Source organism: Glycine soja, unplaced genomic scaffold (genome assembly GCF_004193775.1).
Source record: "Glycine soja cultivar W05 unplaced genomic scaffold, ASM419377v2 tig00026610_2_pilon, whole genome shotgun sequence".
NCBI classification, from domain to species: domain Eukaryota; kingdom Viridiplantae; phylum Streptophyta; class Magnoliopsida; order Fabales; family Fabaceae; genus Glycine; species Glycine soja.
Window position 1 is genome coordinate 1 of NW_021143804.1, and position 7847 is coordinate 7847.

The 7847-nt window shown below is 35.4% G+C and overlaps 1 pseudogene; it reads right to left on the reverse strand.

The window, feature by feature from the left end:
* Positions 1-62: 62 nt before the first annotated feature.
* On the reverse strand, positions 63-3972 carry LOC114404361 (annotated as a pseudogene).
* Between the last annotated feature and the right edge of the window lie 3875 nt (positions 3973-7847).

Sequence of the window (7847 nt, forward strand, 5' to 3'; positions counted from 1 at the left end):
CTCAACCGATTCTCTTGTGTAAAACTAACTAGTCAACTGGAATTTAAGCAGCTGAATCCAAGTGAGTGAACATTTCACTTTCCATTAAGGTGGCAGGATACCGGTTCAAGTTGACATACTCACTTATAGAGCATATATCTTCATAGGATCAGAATCATATCATCCACATCTGATATGTTAACTGAGTAAGACCATGAGAATGATTTGCTTCCACTTGGTCTCTTGACTAATCTCTGGAATCACTGCAGTGTCCAAAGCGTCGCCTAAAAACAAAGTAGCACAAGTATGCTAGAGTACAAGTAGAATTGGTGCCCCAAAAGTGTGACACTAATAGCCAGCCATGTTTCATCTCCAACAACCACGAATGATATAGCAAGAAAAGTACACAAGTGCAGGCACAAGCAGCCCACATTAGCTTTTAATCACTGACACAACCTGCTTTGAGACTTGTATCCCAAGCCACCAAAGTGATTTGAGCAACAACAACTGCAAGTGAAAGGAAAAGAAGCTGTAGCATTCAAAAGGCAGAAAGCATGAAGGCGGCATCATTGGCTATATTTGCTTCCCCAGCTCTGGTTGCTTCTTTCGGTATTGACCAGGTGACTGAATAAGGCCATGAAAGCTATTGACCCAAATAGGACAGCTACCACTGTGACAGAATTGATGGTGTTTTGAACTGCCTCTCTATGAATTTTCTTCAATTCCTTAGCAATACCGGAAACTCTTTTGCGAGTTTTTTCATTCTGTATGAGCTGTGACTGCACTCATGCCTTATATCACTCACAGTCTTTTTAGTTCCATGGTTTCATCCACTTTCCCAATATGCTGGCATGCTTGGCACCAATTCTGTAAGGGCTCCTTGATTTCCAAAGCTGAATCTCCATATCGCAGTTTATCTGCCAAATCCAAGGCTGTTTCTTCTGATTATTGATGGCATTGACATTCAGAGCTGTGTAGGTTAACAAAAGGCTCACTATCTGAAATAAGAACCATGTATCAGTGGAGGCAGGAAAATTCATTGAAGTATTAGAGTAATATACTTATTCTAATAGAAGAAAGGCAGGCCTCAATTCTGAGAGGAAAAAACAAGCACATGCATTTTGTTTACTATAGCAGGATATCAAATATGTGTGTGAATGAACCTCATTTATATCACATGAACTGTGTGTTTGGTTTGTGTCATGTACACACGTTATCTAACAAATTGCATCAACTACAGATAAATGAGGCAGTAGTTACAGATTCTAAGTTCTGTTTGACTTGCGGCCAAAAGCCTTAAACATAACATTGAACCAAACATGAACGAAGACAGTTTGGAGATAAACAATGAGTTAAAGTTACATAGCCCATTCTCAAAATCCAAGATTGGCAGTGGGGTGGTGGTATTTTATTGTTACTATTTTACTAGCATACAAAATCACAGGATTAAAATCCCTTGCTAGGTCATCTGTGACAAAGTTGATTAATAGATGTTTGAATTGCTTCTCCTTGAATTGGATTCTGCGGCATGTTATTATTTACACAACTGAGTTCAGGGCATGAAGAAAATATGTCTACTATTGCTAGCTGAAGCACCAATAGTATCTTTGAAGGGTATAACAAATTTTGATTATAAGATTTAGGTATTTTGCGGTTTGAAAAATGCATTGTTAGAGAATGAACCATAGTATACAGTAGAAGTAGAACCCTGTACCCTTAAAACCAGTGGGGAGAGGGGGAGAGGACAAAGACACTGTCTATAAGTTAACATTTTAATCACATCTGAACAGGTGAACTCTCACACTACTTTCAGCCCATGTCATCATTTGCATACAGTTGAAACAAATTTCTTAACAAAACTCACTATCATTCTTATTCATTAAACCACTCAAACAAGGCTGAAACTAAGTTTTGAAAAGACATATTAGATGAGCTAAGTCATGATGAGTGATATTTTTTTTGAGTAGTCAAGTCGAGTGTTTTATGTTCACAAATATTGAGCAAATGCAAGAATAGATGCTTATACAGGATACTTTGCAAGAGTGAACTGCCACCTCATACTGTTAATGGCCAAGAAAACTAAGAAGCTAACGTAATCACAGCATCATGAAAGATTGGATGGACCAGTTTATACTAAAACTGAAGCAACACAGAATAAAAGAAATCAACTATGGTTCTATTGACCTGTGGACGGCATTTCCTGGTAGCCATGTGAAGAGCTGTGTTACCCTTCTTATCTCGTTCATTCAATATCGTAAGGTCAGCTTGTAATATCTCCTCCACCACTGAAGTACTTTGTCCTTTCAACAGCATATGCAGTGCAGTTTGACCCTTTCTATCTTTGATGCAGACTATTCGGGATCCGGGCAATCAGTGCTTTACAATGCGAAGGATCCATACCTTGCAGCATTGTGCAATGCAGTTTTGCCATTTTTCCTTACTATCATCATTGAACTCACATCAACATCCAATATTGCGTTCACTACATCCAAATGATCTTGGACAGCAGCGAAATATAAGGGACTAGTGTTAGAGGAGTTGCATAACTTACAACCTCAGGCCAAGTACTCAAATTCCCTTACAATATCTGACAAAGATTGACAATCAAACATATCAGGATTCAAATCCTTATTATCATCAGTATAGCAGTGAAGTATGATATAATTGCAATGTAATAATTCTCCCTATGTCTTGATTTTTGCTTTTCATTTTGTTTTCCTCAGTACCCTTAATCTCTGTCAAAGAGGAGACCTCCTAAATTGGTCTTTGCCACTTTAGGACCTATAAATACTATAACAGAAATTGTAGCCAGGAGTTCAATAGTGTCACATACTTAGTAAACAAACTACAACTATTATCCTGAAATTTTAAAAGATGTGTTATCATTTGACCTATGACATGCATGACTAACTTGATCAATTAAAAGCATACCAATAGAGAAAATAAAATCAACATCAAATAAGGCCATCTGCAGGCTATAGCAATTGATGGTTCAAGTAGAATATTTGATCCTTCTAACTGATAATGTGTTGAAAAAAGAAAGAATGGAAAGAAAAATGTCACCAAGAAGGTGGAATATTGAGGTCTTTAAGGTGTTTTCCATGAAGTTTAATATTAATATTAAGATTGAAAAAATAAACCCAAATTCTTGAAAACTCAAATTTGAACATTTGAGAATGAGTTTCCCTCATTTTGGTTTATGTATTTCTGGCAAAACCTCTTCGGAGCATTTGCCTGAAGTATTGCTTTTTCAACCCCGGGAGTCTTTACATTGGAATGCTGGCTTTCCATGCTTGATCAGAAAATATTTCCCTAATCAAAAGTGATTCTTGGGAATTAGTGCTATCATAGGGATTAGAGTGATGTCACAGATTTATCTAAAAAATAAGTGAAAAGATTTCTAGTCTTTTCAATTCCCTTTAAGTTCAAAAGGTGTGAAGCCAAGGAAGCTAAATACATATATACCATCAACCAAAACTATCAATCTCATTTTTTTTTTTAAAATGGGTTTTATAGTGAATTAGATTTAACAATCCATCAATAGCAGAACCCATAAGCCATAACCAACCCAAGAAATGTACAGATACCCAATTGAAGAGTCAAAAAGAAGAAAAAATGAAACTAAAGAACCAAAAAATCAATGAAACAAACCTACCGAAATGGCCACCTTTGGCTGCAACGTGCAAGGGGTTCAAATCCGATTTGGCCCTGATCTTCAGCACCTCCATGTCACATAAACCAAGCAAGAAGCTGAACACCTCACGAAGACCAATCTCAGCAGCTATGTACAAAATGGTTTCCCCTGCATCGTTCTGCATAGACATGACCTCAGAAACCCCTCAGCACCCTTGTTTTTCAGCTGCTGCTTGAGCCCTTCAAGGTCCCACATCGAACCGCGTTGAAGATGGCTTGGTGGGTTACGAAGCACATAGCCTTTGAGTTTGAGTCCATACCCTCCTTCTCCTGCGCCACACAGGATTCAACTTTCACTTCTCTTCACCTGGTTGTGTTGTGTTGTTTACAATTGCACTCAATGCTTGATATGTTGTGTTGTGTTTATTAGTTTTATTATTTCTTGTGTTTGTGTTTTGGTTCCAAACCAGAAAGATAGAGAAGAACATGTGAATGAATAGAAGAGAAGAGGGAGTATCTAAGTGGAAGAAGTGAAGTGATGACAAGGTTGCATAAGACACGCGTTATTATTATTAAGTATTTATTTGTTTGTTTTAGGATGGTGGGGTCGTGTTGCACAGAAAATCCATGTGGGTGTGAGGGTGATGAGGGTATTTATTACTATTTAAGTATTGTTTGTTTTATTTATGTAAGCATATTCCACCCCTCCATTATCGTAAGCTACAGTGGCTGTTCCTTGTCCTGGTCGGTTATGGGTTATCTCTTTATCAAAATTGCACTTGCTTAATGGCTAATTAAGCTCGTTGAGTCCATGTTCTTAGAAGTTAATTGTAGGGTCTAACGTTTAAGTCTAGAGTTGGGGTACAATTAGTATGCCACTTTCTCCTTCAATTTAGAATTCTCTTGGAGGTCACCCCCATCTCGGGCTTTGAGGTTGGTGGGTTTTTTTTTTAAACTTTTTTTTCCTACATATAAATCAATTTTACTACGAGTTGACTATATATGTTTAAAATTAATGTCACGCTATAAGTCACATGGTATATACATGTATTTTGATTTTCATCATTGATAATTAAATTTATTAAATTTATTAGTAAATATTTATTTATTCAATCTAATAAAATGAACCTCTCAAACTATATATAGAGAGAGGGTTATTTATATGCAATTTTATTTTCAACAATATATTATAGATTTAATGACACTTTTAATCCTAGAAATCTTGCAAGGTGACATTAACATATATGTTAATAGGTGATGATGTAATAAATGAAATGATAGTTCAATTTCCATATGCAATGCCACGTTAGCAACGACTGATCCACGTTAGGCACTAGTTTCTGAACTAAAATTTTAACATTTGTAAAAATAATAACATATATGTATAAGTATAAATAATTTGTAATATGAATATTCACCCTACAAATTTATTTATAATTTTATTATTTTAACTATCTTAATTGAATATTTTTATATTTTTCCTTTTTTAAAGTACATTTTAACCACTATCCTACAATTATATAAAATTATCGCTCTTAATCATTTTAATCTATATTTTTTTTCTTTAATCCATATACTTGAAATTTTTAATCGTCTAAACCTTTCACTCTATTCTCTTTTATCTCTTTTTTTGAAATTAAATTTTAATTTTTTTTAATTATCAATAATCAATAATTAAAAATAATCTTTATCAAATTTTAAATTGTTCATTATAAATCTAATTAAAATCTAGTTTATACATTTAAATATATATATATATATATATATATATATTATAGTATTTAATTATGATTTAATTTAAATTAAAATTATTTATTCATTATATAAAAATAAAAATTACCATCACTACTAAAAAATGCGCTTTTTACATCGGTGGTTCAACGACGGTTGTATCGAACTATCGTAGAATGTGCGGCGGTGGCAGATTCGTAATTAAGAGGGAGCGAACCACGTCGTTTCCGCATGCCCGTCGTAGACTGCAGACTCAATGGCAATGTGTAATTATGTGATTATGATACAACGACGGTTGTGTACACAGGACCCTATTTGTATCCTTAGTGGTTTTCACGTGGCGGAACCGTGATTTTGGTCATTACGATACAAAGACGGTCTTGACGGATACCCGTCTTTGTATCCTTACTGCTGGTTGCACGTGGCGGACACGTGATTTTCGTCGCTATGATACAAAGACGGTTGTGTGCAGAGACCCGTCTTTGTATGGTGTGCTTTAACACGTGGCTGTCATGTGATTTTCGTGGTTGCGAGACAAAGACGGTCTTGACTGAGACCCGTCTTTGTATCCTTACTGCTCGTTGCACGTGGCATACACGTCATTTTCCTTGCTAGGATACAAAGACAGTCCTAGGCAGAGACCCGTCTTTTATCCTTACTGCTGGTTCACGTGGCGGACAAGTGATTTTCCTCGCTACCATACAAAGACGGTCCTGTTCAGAGACCCGTCTTGTATCGTTATTGGTTTAATTCTCTCTCTTTGGCGCCTACAATCAGACACTACCGCCCCTTTCTCCTTTGTCGTAACCCCGTTCTTTTGTGCCCTACCTCACTATGCACCCCTCATTGCTAGCAACCCCTTCTCTCATTGTCGTAACCTCCGTCAACACTGAGGCCGCATTTAGGTAATGTTTATACCTGCATTGCATTGGTTGATGGAATGTTCATTCATTCAGTTTCGTCTCTTCTCAGGGCATCTCAACAGTGGTTGTGGGTCTTCTACTACTCCGCAACACATTCCGATGAAGCTGAGCCACATTATAGGTAATGTTTATAACAGTGTAGTTTATAATTTTTTTTTCACACTTGAAAGGTTTCTGTTGTTGTCTGCTATGATTTTGTTATTCGTTTCATTCAGCCTCCTCCCTCAGTAGGGACCTCTGCTAGTGGCTGTTTTTTTCACATCTTGGTCTTTCTTGTTTTCTGTTATCCTTCTGATATACCAAAAACAAAATCATTTATTCATGCAATTGTTAAGGACTACTTACTCAATTCCTACAAAACCTCGTTAAATTTTGAAGCAGTGGTGAAATATAATGGCTAATCACAAGAATAAAACACGACATCATATTCGTTTTCTTCTTATCCTGCTTTTGAAAGGAACACAAGTATTGGTCACCTTATTTTTGTTGAGTTCATAATTTGCTTTGATTTGTATTTGTGATTTATGTGGAGATATAGCTAAATTTTAAGGTAAAATAATTTGAGAACTAATTTTGACTTATGTTATATGGTAAAGTTTGTCCAGGTTATTGTTATTTGATACCATCCTTTTTAGTTCAGTAGCTGAAGCCTCGCTCATTTTGGAACCAATTCAGGGACTTACTAAGCTCACTGTAAGTACCTATGTTTATCTGTTTTCCATCATGTTTTAATTTGAATGATATCCATGGATATTTGTTATTTGCTGTAATTTGTATAGATTTTATTTTCCATGACCTAATTTGTGTGTCACTGTCATCCATTTGTTTCATTGTTGTTTAGTGGCTGCAATTGCCTTCTGAGATATATATGCCGATAATGCTTGTACACATAATTTGATTTGTTTTAAGGGTGGTACATAAGAATATATAAAGAAAACAAAAAATTAGATGTTGGAAAGCATCCCACACCTGGAATGAATCAACTCCTTAGTAAAATGAATATGTTTCTGAAAAGGGTTACAATGTTATTCATCCTGAATTACTCAAACACTATTTTTTTATCGACAAAATATATGTATATATATAATTGTAAAAGAAGTACCAGAGGTACTGAGTATATAAGTAAAAACCATATAAATGGTTCCTCAGACAGACGAAACATAGTCTAAATAGGAACCAAACTATGGTTATATATGGAATTTACATCTGTTGTTTTTCCAAGTAATACTGCCCTCTACTGCTTCAAAAAACCTTGTCGGAGTTGCTCGACCATTGATTAATCTGTGATTTTTATTTTATTTTTTTTACTTTCTTTCTTTTTCGTGGGATAAATAATTAAACTTCTGAAATATCAAAAGGGGTTGTGTAACTTACTCCATGTAAAATGGGGTTAAACCAATTTCAACAGAGATGATTGGTGCAATTCTTATATACTTTAAGATATTAATTGCACCAATCATTTATGATGGCTCATTTACTAATGATAAGTTAGACAATCCATAAAAAAAATTAATCTTAAAAGCTCCTTATCTGTGGAAGATTACTTACTAGGATGATAAACCTCATGCAGGATTGCAACTA